The 19,626-nt window shown below is 39.0% G+C and overlaps 1 long non-coding RNA gene across 1 annotated transcript; it reads left to right on the top strand.

Moving 5' to 3' along the window:
- Positions 1-17,624: 17,624 nt before the first annotated feature.
- LOC104665746 lies at positions 17,625-19,057 on the top strand. Its single transcript, XR_748455.2, has 2 exons — positions 17,625-17,848; positions 18,671-19,057. It is a non-coding gene; the product is annotated as an uncharacterized LOC104665746 (long non-coding RNA).
- The last annotated feature ends 569 nt before the right edge of the window (positions 19,058-19,626 follow it).

Raw genomic sequence — 19,626 nt, 5'->3', positions numbered from 1 at the left:
GCTAAACAAGTTACTCATTTCATAATAAGTAACTTTTCTCTAAGGCCAGTAATAATGCAGGAGAAGCAAATGGATCTTTGAAAAGTAAAAGACTCACTCTCTGGTTCCTGCATATGAATCACCCACCTGAATACTCACCTGCAACCCTAGTTCATTATTTCTTTTTTTTCTTATTTCCTTCAACAGTGTATTATTTTGCATAGTTCACCTAATTTATCTGTGTTTCTATTTAATCTGGTATTTCTTCACAAAAGATGGAAATGGGCAAGATACATATACAAAATGTTCCGATGTTGCAATATTAAACTGAAGTTTTACACATATAAAAACTGAAGCTATAGACATATAAACTGAAGATGTATATGAAGACATTTATATATCAATAATAGCATCTAGATGTTTTTAATTAATTAATATATTAATGTTAATTAATAAAAGCTAGATGTTTTATTAACATATATAAAAACTGAAGAGATATATATATAACTGAAGATATATATGTATCTTCAGTTAATTTTATTGATAATGCAACATTCTCAGCCTTGGCTACTTGAGCTTAAATGGTTCCAGTTTTTGGTAGATTCCTAGTATTTCCCAATTTTTTTTTGTTCATGTTTTGCCAATCTTTATAATGCATATGACCATAATGCAGATATTTATTTTCTCTTATTAAAATGTGAACTACTCAGAAAAAATACATGCAGAGGTCATTCATCATCAAGAATCCTGCTATGAGACCAGATTGTCTTTCTGTGCATCCGTCTGGTCACCCAGCATCTGAAGGTGATGCTGCTGTCATGTGGCCCACTGCAGCGTAACACCATGTGTAGATAAAAACGTCTTTTCTTTGGTGGGGAAAAACACTGGAGGAAGGGGGAGGAGACAAGCAACAACTAAAACTTTGCTTCACATGTTTGCAATTTAAAATGTTTATATTTCCTAGTAATTTATTCCAAATTTGCAGGGATACTTTTCTTTCTAATCCCAAATCTGACTTAAAACTACATGTTTTTCATTACCCAGTTTAAACACTTTCATTCCGCTCTCTTAGCTGCATCCCGAACTTCAACTTTTACACTTAGCAATCATGCACCATTTGCTCAAGCTTAATATATGACATAATCATGAATATTTTCCATACTTGCGGACAGACCATCAGAACAGTTTATTTTGTTTTGGACTTACAGAGAAAAGGAAATTCACAAGACTCCTTATCCTTAACATGGAATTCACCCCAAGATCTGAAAACGCCCAGTGTTAAAGTAACAAGGATTCTAGAGCTTTGCTATCTCCACCCCTCTCCCCTTCAGCTCATTTTCTGAAGTTGGATAACAGCCATCTAGGCCAGATGGACAAGATGTTGGGGCAGAGAGGTATAGGGTGGGGAGGAGGCCTGAAAAGGAAACATTCTATTTCTTTCCTTCTCTCACTCCTTATGTTGCAACAATGGAGTGGGGACACTCTTTCTATAAGCCCGCAGGTAAACTGGAGCACAAGAATCAGCCCCTTTCTTCTATGAACAAAGCCAGCCCTTATCTGGCCTGTCTCCTACACAAAGGACACCTGACTTTGTAGCAGTCAGAGGAGTGTTTGTATTTTATCCAACAATTTCCCCCTTTCAGATAGATAGATAGATAGATAGATAGATAGATAGATAGATAGATAGATAGATAGATAGATAGATATGTATGTAGGTTTATATATATGTATATCTTCTATATATGTATATAGAAGAAGAAAAATTGAGATGTCTTTTCTAATGCTGCTACCTGTTCTCTGCTCATGATATCCTGGCTTAGTTTTGTTGAATAGTAACAGTGCAGAGTTATTCTTTCACTGTGGCAATGACAGAAAGGTAAATTGTTAACAAATGGCTACACAGGTCCATAATTGCTGACCTTCCCTGGTCTCTAGGTTGTGACTTGAGGCCACTGTGTGATCAATAGCCTAGTGTGGTGTTTTTGACCAGGCCAGGATGCCATCCATTTCCATCCACTCATTGGTTACATCACTGATATTTCTTTCAGGTCTCCAACTCCTTCCACTCACAGTTACCCAGCGACCCTTTTCTCTCAGAACACGAGTTAAAGGTGACTGTGAGAACCATTGTTTACTATGTATATTTCAGTTGTATTTCATGTTTTGGATTCCATAGGTTAGTCTAACGAGTTACATTCCTTTAGAAAAAAAAAATCTCTTTTCAAGTTGACTAAAACTCAGGAATCCCTCGTGCAATAATAGGAAAGTTCATACGGGCAGCATTTCACAATTAGCTTGCTTGAGTTGGACAGGACTTTGCTTTCAGGGCCTAAAGGAAAATTTCCTCATGCGTGTGCAGAAAGGGGTTGTGGTTCTCCAGCAGCCAGTTTTGGGCATTTATGAACTGTGATGCGCTAAAACTAAAGGGATCGTAAGAAACACGCTCTGGAACATAGAATTAAAGTGAGCTAAGGAGACAGAGGGGTCCAGAAGAAGAAAAAGAGAGGAATTATTCATTTTAGGGTGTCAGAAGACAGGGCCTACATAAAAGCTGGATCCTCAAACCTTGCCAAGGAGAGGCATCAGAGGGTTTGGCCCGGTGGCTGGGCACTTTTTTGGAGGGATGCAATCAGGGGTTTCTGAAGTGATGCTCTGAATTCATAGCATTTCACAAGACCATTGAAAATGCTTAGTAATTGTTTGCAGCTGCTGATCCTTTACATTCCATGGCCCTGGAGACAAAAAGAAAAAATTATTTATGCCAGTTTTTGTGAATCATAGTGTTAGCTGTAAATCCACTCCACCATAGTCTATAAAATATAGCTTTTATTTCATTGTTCTTGCTTCATGCCAAATCATGAAGTCTTTTAAAGAAAAGAGAAATAAAAATAACAAAACCATTCTTTTACATTTAAGTTACTTGCCCTTCCTATATAATAAAAGCTCACTAATTTGGATCTGTCTAGAGTGGTGAAATGTCTGGATTACAAGTTATTGAATTTCAATATTCAAGTTTTTATCATGCATGGAAATGGCCATGTGAGCTGCTTACTTTCTAGGGCAACACAGATGGCCCAATGTGTGAAGTGTGCAGAAAGGAGCTTTGGATTGGAGATGACGACCACTGGGACCCCTGACAACCTATGAGGTCTCAGGCAAGATTCCCTGGAAGGAGAGGTTGGGACTAGAATAAGATGGAATGGAATAGAGTGGAACATGCACAGCCACTTCCCGTCCTGCTCCCACAGCCGATCTGCCTCAGCTGCACAGTAATCTTTCTATTAGGTCCAGAAACACCTCAGAGTTTTTCTTAACACAGAGCTCCAGCGAGCAGCCATCAGTCTGTCAATCTTGGCACACGATATTAAGCCTAATTATGGAATTAGATGATTTTAAAGTTTCTTCTAACACTGTAATTCCAATATGCTAACAGAGAACCTTAAAAAAAAATGCAGAAATGTGCCCTGTGTATGGTTTTTAACATACAAACCATTTTCAAGTTGTTTTAGAAGTACTTAAAACATCAGTTAGCTTCAAAAAACAAATACAGTGGTTTTCACCAGACTTAAAGAGATTTGCTAGCTTCATAAAATGCTATAGTTCTCACAAGACAGAGGGGAAAGGATAAAATGTGTTGGAATCATCTAGGGGAATTTTTAAAAAATATTTAAACCTAGGACCCGTCCTGTCAATTATCTTTCCTTAAGTCTATGATGAAGTCAGGAGAGTATGTCTGCTAAAAATCTGTTTTGTAAATTCTGACACACATTCCTGTCCAAATATTCTTTCTGGAGCCTAGTTTTTATGATTTATTTCTTTAGAGAGTCTGGTATTTCAAGAAAAAGCAATGGTAGATGTCATCTCAGGCCCTGTCCAAATAAAATTTACACATTCCCAATGAATAGACGGTAAATAAAATGATTTTACCATTGATTGAATTTGCAGCTTTATTTCTGGAACCAAGACCTTGCATTATTCAGACAACCACATAATGGTGGTCACTCAACACTTTCAGTTTCTCAGGCCAAAAACCCTGAAGTCATTTTTAGTTCTTCTCTTTCTCTCACAAACCTCATCCAGTTTGTTCAGCCAATTCTGCCGGCTCTTGCTTCACCTCTGACTGTTTCTCACCACCAACTCTGCTAAAGCCTGCGCGGATTATTCCAGCTCCTCCAGCTGGTTTCCTACTTCAACCCTTGACCCCCACTGTCTGTTCTCCCCACCGCATGGAGTGACCCCAATAAAAGTGAATTCAGATTGTGCCATTCCTCTATTTAGAAACCTCTGGGTACCCTCACAACTTAATCCCAGACAAAGCCAGTCATCACAATGGCCTGCAAGACCCTACACCTTCTGTATCCCAGTTATTTCCCCCTTTGTTCACTCATGCCAGGTCTCCTTGTTCCTCAACAAGTCCTATACCCTCCTGCTAAGAGTCTTTGCAGGTGCTGTTTCCTCTGCCTGTAGTGTGGAGTCCTCAGATCCCCACACTGGGGATCCCTCACCTCCTTCGAGTCTTGACTCAAATGTTACCTTATCCGCAAGCACATCCCTAATAACCACCCTCATTAAAATTATAACCTCGCTCTCCATCCTGCTGCTCTGGTTGAATTTGGTCTACGGTCTATATCAGCATATAACATAACATACAGTGCACTATTTGCTGAATGTTTCTCTTTCTCTATTAAATATCAGCTCCACAAAGGCAGGGATTTGGGTCGGCTTTGTTCAGTGTTATATCTGCAGCATTTAGAACAGTGCCTAGCACGCAGCAGGTGCTCAGTAGATACTTACTGAATGAAGAAATAATTAAATGAATTAGCCAGTAAACAATATGATTCAGTGACTGAAGGAAGCAGTCCATTAGTAAGCAGTGAACAACTGAGCCAATGCTTTCTGGGAATTTACTCCCCAAACTTCCATAAATTCAGTTTCCCCCTCTCTAAAATGGGCTAATCATTCTTTCCTTCTAGCAAGTCATGAGGTCGCAATTAAAACAAATTGGAATTTATTGCAATATATTGAAAGAAAGGCTCTATCTTATCTAAATTATTTGAGAAATGAATTTGCAATTTGCTATTAATGTCATTTGTCTCTAATTCACTTGGTAATTTCACTTAGCAATTTCATAAAACACCAACAGCCAACGAAGGAATAAAAGTAAATAAGGGCATTTTGTTACTTATTAATAAGTGCATTTTGTTACTTATTACTAACTTCAAACAGACATGGAGATTATCTGTTTAGTGTATCCTCCATTCTCTTTAGCTGTAGATATCATATTTTAGAGATAAAAATATTGAATTTTGAAAAGTTTTTGTGGGGAGTTGCTGGATATGAAAGGCAGTTTGGAACAAGTGGTATGATCCAAAATATTTGAATTAATGAATAATACTGGAAAAAAATTATGAGAACTTTCTATATCCAAGCCATTGTGTTACTGCTTCACATGAATAATCTTATTTTATCCTTGCTTTAACTCTGAGAAGGAAGAACATACTAAAAAATAATTGAGGCTTCGAAAGGTAAAGCATCTCGCCTATGGTCACATTGCATAGTAGGTGGCAGAGCTGTGATTAAAATCTCAGTTCTTCCAAATCCAAAGACAGCATTTTCAGCAGCTTCACTTTTCTCAGACAGTGGTTTGTGGGGATGATTGGATAAATATTTCAAATCGGGATAGTTCCAGAAAAATTGGGTCATACATTTTGAGTGTTTCACATTATCCTTAATTTCCAAGCATTGACTGTATAAACAAAAGTTGTTATCATAACAAGTCAGAAGGAGAAAAACTGCTGATAGTATCATGGGGTGCCTTCTCCCCAGGAGGGCACAGAGTACTCTCACATTATATACTAACACGAAAGGCATTTGCAGCACACAATAAAGTGGGGATTTGGCATATGTCCTGTTAATCACATCAATGAGAAATACAAACAGGATGACTCAACTCTCAGAGTGATTCTTTTTTAATTTGAATTATTCAATCGATCTGCCTCCATAGGTGGATATATATAATATATATCAACTCAACTATAGCTGAGACCACAGAGTCACTTCCTGACTTCCTGTCTGAACCATAACTTGCTTCCTAGTGAAGGTGTTTTGTCAAATTACTACACCACGTAGATGTCTTTAGTATGTCTATCATTTGAAATTAACTGCCTGTTCCTCCACACAGATAAAGCACTTGGAACAATATCTTTTATAAGATGAACACCACAGAGTATTAGCTGTTATTTTTATTGTTATGGGCAAATAGAGAAACAAAATGGAAGCTGGAGGCATCACTACTGTGTATGACTCACTCCTACGACAGGAGGTGACGTAAGCCAATGTGATAAAAAAAAGACTGGTGGTACAAAATAGGTGATAATAAATATATGTTGAATAGATAGATTAATAAGTGAGAGTCCCCATTGTAGACCGACAGGATCTACAGCAAATTTGTACGTGTATGTGAACAGCAAAGAAGTTTGAAGCAAGAAAGGACGCCCAAACCCTGGGAGTAAACCAGATTGCTTGAAGAAACAGTGCTAAGCTTCCTGCCAACAACATAAAATAAGCAAATACAGTTACCCTTTAGCATCCGTGGGTCCAGGACCCCAGCACATACCAAAATCCACAATGCTCAAGTCACTTATATGAAATGGCATAATATTTGTACATCACCTATGCACATCCTCCCATATACTTAAATCATCTCTATATTACTTATAATGCCTCATATGATATAGGTATTGTATCAACAGTGGTCATATTGTGTTTTTGTTTGCATTATTTTTATTATTGTATTGTTACCTTTTATTGTTTATTTCCCAACTATTTTTGATCCAATGTTGGTTTAATACAGGGATCCTGAACCTACAATTGGATATGTAGGACCAATTGTGCGAATTAATGATACTAGTAACTCGCTGTTAGGAAGTCTTGTGCTTTACTTTAAACAGTTTTTTTCTTCTGCTCATTGCAGTCATAGGCTGCATTTAAGAAGCCTCGACAGCAATGCAAAATAACATTGCAATTCACTGGATACTTTTGGTACAATAAAAATACGGGGATGTGACTAATATATCCCCATCTTATCTTTTTCCTATAGTAATAAGCCAGCTATTTTGAGATGGTTGAATATCGTCTTCCCTTTCCATACCCTTCCTTTCCTAAGACACTTTTGAAGGCTGTATTCATCAAAGGAAGTCTCCTCTAACTGCTTCATTCACAACTTGCTTTCCACAAGCTTCTGATAAGAATGCCCTCATGCACTCTGAAATTGCGTCCTGGGACTCTTACCACAAAGGCTTTACCATGTGTTAGTTAACATTTTCAAGCTCTATCCAGTCATTAGCAGGGGGGCCAGTCAAGTCAAGTGGAAAGTATGTAGATGACATAACCATCTAGGGACAGTCCAGAATGTCCTTTCACTATGAGTCTTGGTTCACTGGCCAGTGGTGCAGGCAGAAGGTTATGCTCTTTAGCTCATCAACATGAATTCAATGAGTTAAATAAAATAATGAGGGGTTGGATAGTCATAAGATTCACAATACCCAGGATCTCAAAGACTCAAATACAATATAGAAGAGGCAAATATCTTAGTTGCAGAGTCTGAGGTGGTGCCTGGACAGTCTACAGGGCAGTGTAGAGGATTTCAGTCAAATGAGTCAGGTGGCAGAATGGCTTATAGCAACAGGACAGCTTCAGTAAAGAATTTTACTGCAGCTTCTAGAGGTCTTCTGTTGCCTTTTCTCTTTTGACAACTGAGGCATCACTTCTGAGGCTTCTTACTCCTGGCCAGCCTTTTGGGTTTAGAGAATCTCCCATTTATTCTGAAGTTATGTCTCTACTGTATCAACCTTTTTCAGCAAATATACTCTCTCAAAGAATATAGGAGATTTGTAAGAGAAGATTTGAAGGAATACGGTCTGTGTGTCAGACTCTCTCGCTGCTGCTGCTACCACAGCCTAACCTCAGGAAGGACAGCAGTCATGAAAATGTAACCAATTTTAACATTACAGCTTGGAATTTTTGATCAAAAGTAGGAATAATGATGTATGAAATTTCTAAAAATTAAATGTCACTATTTCAAAAGTCAAATGGGTGCAGGTCAGAAAAGTTCAAAATGGAAAATTTGGGGTCTAACTTGACATCAGTCAGTGGTTCTTCAACCTGCCTCCACATTAGAACTGCCTGGAGAGCTTTTAGGAAATTCACACTATTGATAAGTTAAATGAGAGTCTCTGGGAGAGGAACCTCCAACACTGGTATTGTTAAAAGCTCCTCAAGTGATTCAATACGCAGTCAGGGTGGAAGACTACTGGCATGAATTATCCTGATTGGTTCCCTTGACCAGAGGTTCCCAAACATGGCTGATAAATGCTGTTGAAAACAGATTCCTAAGAACAGAGGGATTGAATCAGAGTTTTTTGGGGTGGATGTGGGTGGAGGAGGGAATTGATGATGGTGGTGACATGGTGGCGAGAGCAGAAATCTGTATTTTTAAGAGCTCATTCTGGGAAACCACTTCATTTGATAATCCAGACTCCTAGGAACAATCCTGACCCTCCATGTTAAGGTTTGCTAAAACTAGGTCAGACCTCTCCATTCCAGATTGTTTTCATCCTTATTGAAAATTTACCTTGACCTTCCTTGATGCAAAACTATTCAAGTTTGTTTTCCCTATGATTTTTTCCCTGTCAAATTTACAAGCTAGTGAGGCTGCTTTGATAATGATATGTCTTTGTTGAAATTTTGGAATTCCTCACTTGTAATGTTTTATGGATGCTTACACCATGGATCTTTATAAACTAGGAAGAGTGCAAAGATACTAGGATTTTAAACTGAGGTCCATCATAGATGGAATTCTCAAGCCCTGTCATTATTTATCACCTATCTTTCTAGTCTCTCCCTGTGAACTGATTCTTCCGAAGATTTCCCATTAGCAGGCATTAAAGACTACTGTCCTCTCCAAAAGTACTTTGGATGCTGGGGCACCATTCACTGACACCACTTCTGGAGCAGCAGGGTGACTTCCTGATTTCTTAATATGTCTGTTTCCATGAGCCAGCAATACTTCATCCTTTGTGGTTTTGCCAGCCTCTTGATCCACCCTTCTCCTATAATAGAAAAAGGAGAAAGGCACACTCTACACATTTTTCTTCAGTCTTTCTGGGACAAAGCATACTTCCTGTTCAGTAGGGAGGCTTCTCCGCTGGTTGAAAAGTCTACTTCCCACTCACCACGGACTTCCTCTGTCTGGAGCTGATGGATTTTAAACTCTAGGATTTTGGTGCTGATCCACTCTGCCTTGTTTTGTTCTGAGGCTTTCTCAGAATGGAATTACATGTATGAGTCACCCTAACTCTACCAGAAATAAATAATCTGCAAGACTTTGAAGTCCTTTTTTTGATGGTACACAGTATTCCTGAGTTCAACACTCTAAGATCTGCCTATCCCAGGGCTGTGCAGAAAGTAGGTGTTTACAAAATAGTAGGTGTTTATAACAAAAAAAATTCAATAAATATTTTTGACTTTACCTTAATCTTATCAAAGAGCAGCAACAGACTTTTGTATCAATAGTTCTTAGGCTATATATTTGAAAATGACTTGCCTCTTAAGCCAGGAGAATAGAAATTTTACCCATCCCAACTGAAGATACAACTTTTATAGTTCTAAATATCTAGACTCTCCATAGAAGTTTGGGCCTAAATTATGATAAAGGCTGCCTACATTGACCAAAAGTCCCTGAAATAGTTCAACTTTACACTTCAGTCAACCACTGAATATGACTATAATCAATGCAGTTTTCTCACATGAAAGAGAAATGTCAGTAAAGGGAAATTTTCAGGGAAAATGAACATCAGAGTGAATAAGGTCAAAAGGAAGAAAACACTGACTATTGACAATCTTCCAAAAGCTAAGCTTATACTCATAAAGGGCAGACATGCAAAAATGAGGAAGAGATTTAGGGAAGCATCACATCTTAAAAACATTCATTTGAGCATGCACTCACCACAGGGCTAAGCAGAAAAAAAGAACACAGAAGAACTTCAAAACTAAAGTATATATTTTTCTATTTTTCTTTATTTAAATTGTTTTCATTTTAGATTCAGGGGTACACGTGCATGTTTGGGTATATTGTGTGATGTTGAGGTTTGGGCTTCTATCAATCCCATCACCCAAGTAGTGAACGTAGTACCCAATAGATAGTTTTTCAACCCTTGCCCCACTCCCATCCATCCCCTTCTAGTAATTCCTAGTGTCTATTGTTGCCATCTTTATGTCTATGTGTTTCCAATGTTTTGCTTCCACTTATAAGTGAGAACATACAGTATTTGGTTTTCCATTTGTGTGTCAATTAGCTCAAGATAATGGCCTCTAGCTGCACCTACATTGTTGCAAAGAACATGATTCTGTTCTTTTTATGGCTGCATTGTATTCCATGATGTCTATGTAACACACTTTCTTTATTCAATGCATGGTTTATGGACATCTAAGTTGATCCCATGTCTTTACTATTAAGAATAGTGCTATGATAAACATACAAGTCTTTTTAGTAGAAATATATATGCCCCTTTGGGTATATACCCAGTAATGAGATTGCTGGGTCAAATAGTAGTTCTATTTTTAGTTCTTGGAGAAATCTCCAAACTCTTTTCACAGTGGCTGGATTAATTTACATCCCTACCAACAAGGTATAAGCACTCCCTTTTATTAGCAATATTGCTAAAATCTGTTGTTTTTTGACTTTTTAATAACAGCCATTCTGACTAGTGTGAGATGGTACCTCATTGTGGGTTTGATTTGCATCTCTCTGAAAACTGGTGATGATGAGCACTTTTTCACGTTCCTTGGCCTCTTGGTTGTCTTCTTTTGAGAAGTGTTTGTTCATATCCTTTGCCCACTTTTTTTTAATAGTCTTTTAGGAAGATAAGACAAACACTATGAAAGATGAAATAAACATATAATGTAGTACCTGCTTAGATACTTAGAAATTGGAGCAGAGAGCAAATTTTATAATTTTTCTGGTAATTTTAGACTTTTTTTAAGTTGTAGACTTTTAAAAATAATTTTAGACTTTTTCTGGTGGTGTGTTGTCATGAATCAAGCAGAATTCGGCTGGGCCTTCAAAGAGAAGCAAGATTTTAAAATAGGAAACTAATTATGCCATGAAAAATACCTAAATGAAAAATATCTAACTATTATGTCATCATAATTTCACACTTCCTTGAAATAAGGGTTAATACAGAAGTTGTTTATGAAAGTGTAGCTGTTTTAAACTATTTTACCTTTATGTAGCACACATAGATTGGGTTTAGAATACCTATCAGGTGCCATGCAAATCTGAGAGGCTTGGATTCCGTAGACACCACTGTTGATCCAAGGGACCAAGCTTAACTCTGAATAAGACCTTCTGTGTTTGTGTCAAGACAGTCAAGAAAACTGGTCTCATGACATGATATTGACCATTATCACCCAGTCACTCATTCTCCAAACTAAATTCCAAACAGTGTGAAAAATTAAATCTGCTCTCAAAGAAGAGATTTAATGGTGTTACCATTATGGTGATTATTGAAAAGAACATACTGCAGGTTATAAAAGCAATAGGGAAAAAAATTTTCAAATGGTTTCAGGCTATGGCATCATCACTGAAATAAATCCATCCTCTTATAATGAGTATTTTAAGAGACCACCCCTGACTTTAGATCAAGGACCTCCTACATAGTTTTTTAAAATACAGGTCCATTATTCTTCAGTCACATCTCATTTAAATGATGTGTTTTCAAACCTTTCTTGGGCCCCTAGATTTTCATCTGATTTGGGGTAAAGGGGAATTAGATTGAATTACTCCTGATTATTTGTCTTGATGAGCCCACATTATAGGAACATGGAACAGCATAGTGGACACAGCCTAAGCTTTGGTGTCAGAATGACTGTGTTGGAGCCTGGGTCTATCACCTCTGAGCTGTGTGCCCTACAGTAAGTTGCTTAACCTGTCTGAGCCTCAAACACCTGTTCTGAAAATAGGTCTAATACATAATATACAAGTACATTATAAAGGCCACATTATTTAGTAGATTCTCAATAAACAGAAGGGATGGTTTGGCCGTCATCATTAATACATACTTGTATTATTGTTTCTGATGTGATTCTGGACAAATAATTCATTGACTCTTTCTAGGCTTCCACCGCCCTGACTGTGATGAATGGAGCCTTATGACAGTTTCTATGTTTCCTTCCAGTTCTGGGATTTTGTGAAGGAAATCACATCTGCCACCACCATTATAAACCACAAGCACAAGTTATGAATTTCTGCTGAACAGTGGTTCTACTTCTGCATTAATGGAAATTTCACAATTTACTTAAAGAAGACAGAGCAGCAAGGGCAGAGGGTTTCCTAGCTACATAATTCACTGAAATACACTCTTCAAGCTCAGTTCTGGGTGAAAACCCTTTTATTGGGGAGAAGGAAAAGAACATCATCTTTTTGAAATAGCTAAACAGCCCTTATGATTTCCATAAGACTTTACTTATATTTGCTGATATTCATGTTATTTTCAGTGAGTTTCTCACACAAGATTGTATGTAGGTCATGGATGATAGGGGTAAGGAAGGGGAGACAAGCTTTGGAAAGAAAGAGGCCTTGATTTTATTCTCAGCTCTCCCACCTGCTGTGTGCCTTGAGCAGCCATTGTCTTCTCATCAGGAATCATTATTTCTACCATTTAGGGGTGCCGTGTGTCAGCATTTTAGCAGGTCTGGAACAGAACAGGGACTCAATATCAACTATTTTCTTACCTTCCTACTCCTCAGGAGCAAGGACTTCACTGTGGTCTCTTGGTCAAGAGAGCTCCCAGCGTTAGACATTCACAGAACAAGTGTTCAATAATTATTTTTTGAGTTGAGTGGAACACACATTCTTCCAGGAATCAGCTGAGTTTCAGGAAAAACCAAAACAGTCCATTTTTTCATGATAACCAAACAATGACCTGTGGACATTTTATTCCACATCTAGAGTCAGGCTGATTTAAAAGCAACCTTTCCCAAAGTTTTCTGAGGAGTGATCCTGGAGAAGAGAGTCCCACTATCAAATGTGCTTAAAAGAGCCGGTGTTCTGAATATGCAGTATCCCCTCATGCTTGAAGATTCATGTGTCAAATAGCAAGTTAAAGTGCTCTAAGAAAAAGTGCCACAGGAAAAAACTTGTTTTGCTGTGTTGAAGCCATTGTTTCCCAATAGTGTTTGACCTTAGAACCCTTTGAAGACAAAGTGAGGCACGCTATTTTCTTCAAGGAAGTGGGGGAAGGGAGAGGCAAGCATGTTTAATATATTCAGATTTTTTAAAGCTACTATAAAATCTGCTTCAGAACTTTAGTCACTCAGGACTGAGAGCGTTATTTAGATATGAATAAGAAACTTTGAATGAGGCTTAACAATAGAAAACTCAACATAATGAATAAGTGGACCAAACTCTGCAGGAAATAGTGTTCCAAGATACTTCAGGGCTCTTTCTCCAAGCAGGTAGTATTTATTATCTGGAGAAATTATAGAGATGAATCAGCTAGCATTGACCAGTAAGCAATAAATAAATAGTTTAAAATAAATTATTTTAAAAATCCAATGTTTGTGACTGACACTGAGCTATGATTCCTAAAATGACAAGTTTAAGAGGAAAATAAACATTTTAAGATCTACTGAGTCTATATGTGGCAGATGGATTTTAATGTGGGCATTTAGGTCTAAATAGCTAAAATCCTCTACTCAATATATATGTATTTTGTCTATTAAATGAGAACTATGGTGCTAGCTTGCAGAAACAAAGCGGTGAGAAAGAAATCCTTGTTTTCTTGGAGCTTAAAGTTTATGTAAGACACAAATATAAATATAATCATAAAAATTAGTGTCAATTTGGGCCTACAATAAGTTCCATGAAATGAGAGAGACTTGTGCTCTGATTTCCACCTTAGACGATGAGATCGGGAACCACACATGCTTTGCTCACTTTTTGTTTGTTTGTTTTGTTTTGTTTTTTGAGACAGAGTCTCACTCTGTCGCCCAGGCTGCAGTGCAGTGGCCCGATCTCGGCTCACTGCAAGCTCCGCCTCCTGGATTCACGCCATTCTCCTGCCTCAGCCTCCTGAATCGCTGGGACTACAGCCGCCCACCACCACACCCGGCTAATTTTTTGTATTTTCAGTAGATACAGGGTTTCACTGTGTTAGCCAGGATGGTCTCGATTTCCTGACCTCGTGAACTGCCTGCCTTGGCCTCCCAAAGTACTGGGATTACAGGTGTGAGCCACCGCGACCGGCCTGTTCACTGTTGTGTCTCCAGCCCTTGGCACAGACTCTGGCACAGAAAAGTAGATCAATAGATATTTGTCGAGTTATTTGCATGAATAAATATATGAATGAATGGATGAGAGTGCACAATAGGGAGATCTAACAGAGAGTTGTCAGAGAGAGGATTCCTAAGTGAAGCAGATTTCTGAAGGATACTTATTTTATTTATTTATCTTTTTGAGGCAGGGCCTCACTTGCTTAGGCTGGAGTGCAGTGGTGCTATCACAGCTCATTGCCACCTCGACTTACTGGGGCTCAGGTGATCCTCCCATCTCAGCCTCGGTAGTAGATGGGACTACAGGCGCACACCACCAAGCCCGGTTAATTTTTGTATTTTTTGTGGAGATGGTGTTTTGCCATGTTGCCTAGGCTGGTCTCAAACTCCTGAGCTCCAGTGATCTGCCTGCCTCCGCCTCCAGATGTGCTGGGATTACAGGAGTGAGCCACGACGCCCAGTTTCTGAGGGATGCTTATTGAGTAAAGGGAGAATTCTGGCGCAAGGGAGAAGCACAGCCAACGTGAGGAAAGGCAGGAAGGCCTGGGGATGGGGGTGATTGCCACAAAGAGAGAATGGAGTCATCAGTACAAGATAGGATTGGGATCTAAGGTAGGGGACACAGGTCCTCTGAGATGACTTGAAGGGTCTTGTTTTTATCTTAAGGACAAAGGGAAACCTCTGAATACTGTAAGCCAGAGGGAAAGGCAGCATAATCAAAAAGAAGAGATAGCATTATCAGAAGAAGGAGAAAATGAAAATATAGGTGGACCATATGGGAAGCAACTACAATAGGGTGGGTGAAAGATGACGAGGACTTGGATTAATTTGGGCCGTGAAATCATCAACATAAGGACAGAGGGATGAAGGACAGAGAGATATCAAGAACAGCTCTTGAATTTCTGGCTTGCATAACTGGACAGATGGCATCCTACCACTGAGTTAGGAAATAATGTGAGGCATGGATCGTTCGGGGACTCATGAATTCAGTGACACATATCAAATGAATGGTGGTGAATGACTAGGGCTCAGAAACAATCCGTTTGTTGTCATTCCTTCTCAGTTCAGATATGGTAAGTGAGCACCTATTTTAGCCAAGGTAATCATTGGTCCCTAAGGACACTAATGAGTGTGCATTCCTGAATCAAAGGTTGGGGGGGGGAAGCCAACGCAATGCTGGACATATGATAAATTGTTTTGGGAGTCACCATACCTTCCAAGTGCAAAGACAAACTGTGACTCTATCTGGAACATTCTGTAGTCTTAGCATCGTATCATTTCTTTTTTTCTTTTCTTCTTCTTTTTTTTTTTTTTTGAGACGAAGTCTCACTCTGTTGCCAGGCTGCAGTGCAGTGGCACGATCTCGGCTCATTGCAACCTCCGCCTCCCGGGTTCAAGTGATTCTGCTGCCTCAGCCTCCTGAGTAACTGGGACTATAGGCACGTGCCACCACGCCCAGCTGATTTTTGTATTTTTAGGAGAGACAGAGTTTCACCATGTTGGCCAGCCAGGATGGTCTCGATCTCTTGACCTCATGATCTGCCTGCCTCAACCTCACAAAGTGCTGGGATTACAGGTGTGAGCCACCATGCCCAGCCAGCATCATTTCTTTTTAAGAAACCCATAGAGAGCTGGAAAATGACCATAGAAATGCAACTGAAACAATATATTTTTGAGTGTTAAAAGAGGTTCCCTAAAAGTTTACTCAAAAAGCTGAAAGCTGAGGAAAGAAGAGATAAAATCCAAAGAACCACCAAAGGTTTAATTATAAATTGGACAGTGACACTGCCCTGAAGTTTGGAGAGGTAAGTTCACAACAAATGAGAGGAAATACAGACCAGGCAGGAAGGGCGGCATTATAACCTGATGGTTTAGAGAAGGGCTTCTCGGCCGGGCGCGGTGGCTCACGCCTGTAATCCCAGCACTTTGGGAGGCCGAGGTGGGCAGATCACAAGGTCAGGAGATCGAGACCACGGTGAAACCCCGTCTCTACTAAAAATACAAAAAATTAGCCGGGCCCGGTGGCGGGCGCCTGTAGTCCCAGCTACTCGGGAGGCTGAGGCAGGAGAATGGCCTGAACCCGGGAGGCGGAGCTTGCAGTGAGCCAAGATCGCGCCACTGCACTGCAGCCTGGGCCACAGAGCGAGACTCCGTCTCAAACAAAAAAAAGAGAGAGAGAGAAGGGCTTCTCAAAGTTTAATGTGTGTTTGAATCACCTGGGGAAACTGTTGAAATGCAGATTATGGTTCAGTAGGTCCTGGTGGGGCTTGAAACTCAGGGTCTCTAACAAGCTGCCAGGTGATGCTGATGCTTAGCATAGGGAGGGTTTAGACTAGCCTGATTTGAGGAGGCTGAGGTTCTACCATTACTAACTGTGTACTCTTGACCTTGACTGAGACACTTAATCTCGTTAGGCCTCAATTTCCTCATCTCTAATAGAGAGTAATACAGTGCCTTCTCACAGGATTGTTGTGAAGATTAATGGAGATAATTATGGGCATATAAGTACTTGCTAAATGCTAACTGCTAGTGCTGTTAATATCATTGAAGCCATCATTCCAGGAGGTAGTCAAGACAAAAAGCACTAAGTTGGAGGTTTTAGGTAACTTCACAAGTATTGCAGTTTTTAAGATACACTGGAATGATTGAGGCTGAGATATATTATTATGCTGTGTGATTATTATGCTTTGTGATTACTGAGTTTAACCTATTAAGTAAACTATATGTTTTACATTCACCATGTCTCATTAGTCCATTCAACAGCTGCCTGCCTAAATGCCAATGCCAGTAAAGCTGAATTGTAGCAATTTCTGGACACATAGGACTTAAACTGACATAGGCATCACCTCCATGTGAGAAAATTCCGTTGGCAGACTGTCAGATAAACTCAAATAATTGTGTGCCTCTATAATAATAGGACATTTTCCTTCCAATGAAATGGCTTTTTGTCCAACAGTAGAAATATATAAATTACCCAGATTAAAAAGCATGTGGAGACAAGAGGATACACTCAATTGCTGTCACTGAACATGCAGTGGATTTAGAGAAAGCCCGGACTGTGATGTACAGTGTGCCCTACAGGTCTTTCTGGACCCAAGGGGGAAAAATGTCCTTCAAAAATAATGTAGTTATTGACGTCAGTAAGTCTGAAGTAAAACAATTACGTGCTTTCAAGTCATTTTGTTGCAAACAGTTATGCATTGAGAGTCAGCTATACGTCTGACATTATCCTAGAAGTTGTGCAAAGGCAAAAAGTTTAAGAGTCAGTTCCTAGCCCCAAGAAATATACAAGCTATTTGTCAGGCAATACGTGCACACATGAAACATGGCAATGTTCAGGGCAGCATGTGATTGATTGCCAAAGTGTCTTGAGCAGGAAGTACCAAGGGAGGATGGAGATGGGAATAATCAGGGTTGGGTGGCGAATATCTGAGGAAACCGCTTGATTTGGGCCTTGAAGAGTAATTGACTGGACTTGGATACATCTATAAAAGCGGAAAGGTCATTCCCAGCAGAAGCAACGAGAACAAGCTTGGAGGTAAGAAGGGACATGGCATGATTTTGTGTCTACAGAAAGTAATATAAAATTGGAAAATAATGTTCATTCAGTATGATAGGGCAGGAACATGGGGAGATTTTGACAATCAATTGAGGAGACTGGAATAGGAGAGCGTAATGTATTAGAAGACTACGTATGCAAATACATGTATTTGTATATATACATTTGTATCAGCTGAGAAATATGGCGTCAGATGATTGTATATTTTTGTGTGTATGTGTGTGTGTGTGCGTGTGTGTGTATTTGCAGCAGGTAGCACCTAAATTTTAAACATTAAAGAACTTTGAAGTCAGAGTATGTGTTCACCCTACTCTTTTATCCAAAAACTCATATTTACCAAAACATAGCAGGATTCTTTTGACTGGGAACTTTCAGAAGATGATGAAAGGGTTTTGCTAATAATGATTCCATCCACACTCTCAAATATGAATTGTATGCAATTTATTTTTCTAGTTATAAACAATGATCTACAAGAGACCATCAGTCTGTTCTATTAACTAAGCAACTAGTCATAACACTTTATCTGTGTGGCTAAGAGCTATGGAAACAGGTCTGATCCTGTCTGGTGCTCTTCTAATGTGGGCATGATGATTGGCATACTATGATGCCTAGTTGGGCTGGAATGTCCATATCTTGCTTCAGGGTCCTTATTTCTAAGTCTAGGTCACTTCTCATGCCACTACTAGCTCAAAGCATCACTTTTATAGATTGAGTTCTTCATAAAGTTCTGCTTCCCTCCAATAGCCCCCTCAAATGCTGACCATAGCTTTAATGTGTCTGTAAGTGCCTTCTCCCTGGCAGCTGCGTTTCCTCTAGGAGAACAGCAGTCTTCTGTCTGCTGTGGCAAGCAAGTCACTTCTTCTTGTAGTGAGAACTGAAACCAGAACCATCATGTGCCACTTCCTGGACACCTCCTATTAAATATTAAAGTCCGCTTCCTCTCACCACAGAAGCCGGAGTTTAGTGGTTAGGGACACAGGTGCTTAGATTTGAACATCAGTTGCAACCTGCCAACTGCATGCTCTTGGACAATTTACATTCTGTGTATCAGCTTTCCTTTTTCTTTAGAATGAGATATTAATAGTAGCAACCCAGAACTGTTGTGAAGCTTAACTAAGATTTTATACATAAAAAGAATTAGAAGAGTGCTTGGAACATACCAATAACTCAATAAATATTGGCCTATTATGATTATTGTTTAATCCCTTTATGTACTAATATGTAGATTACATATGTATATCACTAACTAGCTAATTAAAAGTCTCCATTCAAAATAGATTCTAATATTTAGATTTTTATTATTATCATTTGACTAGTTATTTGAATATTTCTATCCATATTTACTTATATGCATCTGTATGAAAGGCAATACCAGCATGCAAGAGTACTGTGTTACCATATAGGCTTGACCTTTCTAACTATGTGGGAAAAAAATGTTGCAAAGAATTAGGAAACTACAGAAGTCTTTTAGCAACCCATGCAACTGACAAACTTGAAGGTTCAAAGTGGAATAAAATCTGATATTCTTAACTACTTTTGTTGCTATGTTCTTGCAAAACTTCTAAATTTATAAAAGGTGTCCATCAGTTAGTTGAGAAATCTCTCAACCTGTACTCCAGGAAGAAGTGAAACAATGTAAAGCCATGTAATTCTTATAGATGATCTTGTTATAAAGACAGAACTTTCGTATATGAAAAAACTAAAAGGCAGCACAAAATTGAGCATATTATGGGAGGTCAGGAAGGAGTGAGCTCAAT

The sequence above is a fragment of the Rhinopithecus roxellana genome, chromosome 3, assembly GCF_007565055.1.
Source record: "Rhinopithecus roxellana isolate Shanxi Qingling chromosome 3, ASM756505v1, whole genome shotgun sequence".
NCBI lineage: Eukaryota > Metazoa > Chordata > Mammalia > Primates > Cercopithecidae > Rhinopithecus > Rhinopithecus roxellana.
This window is presented reverse-complemented; position numbering and strand designations above follow the sequence as displayed.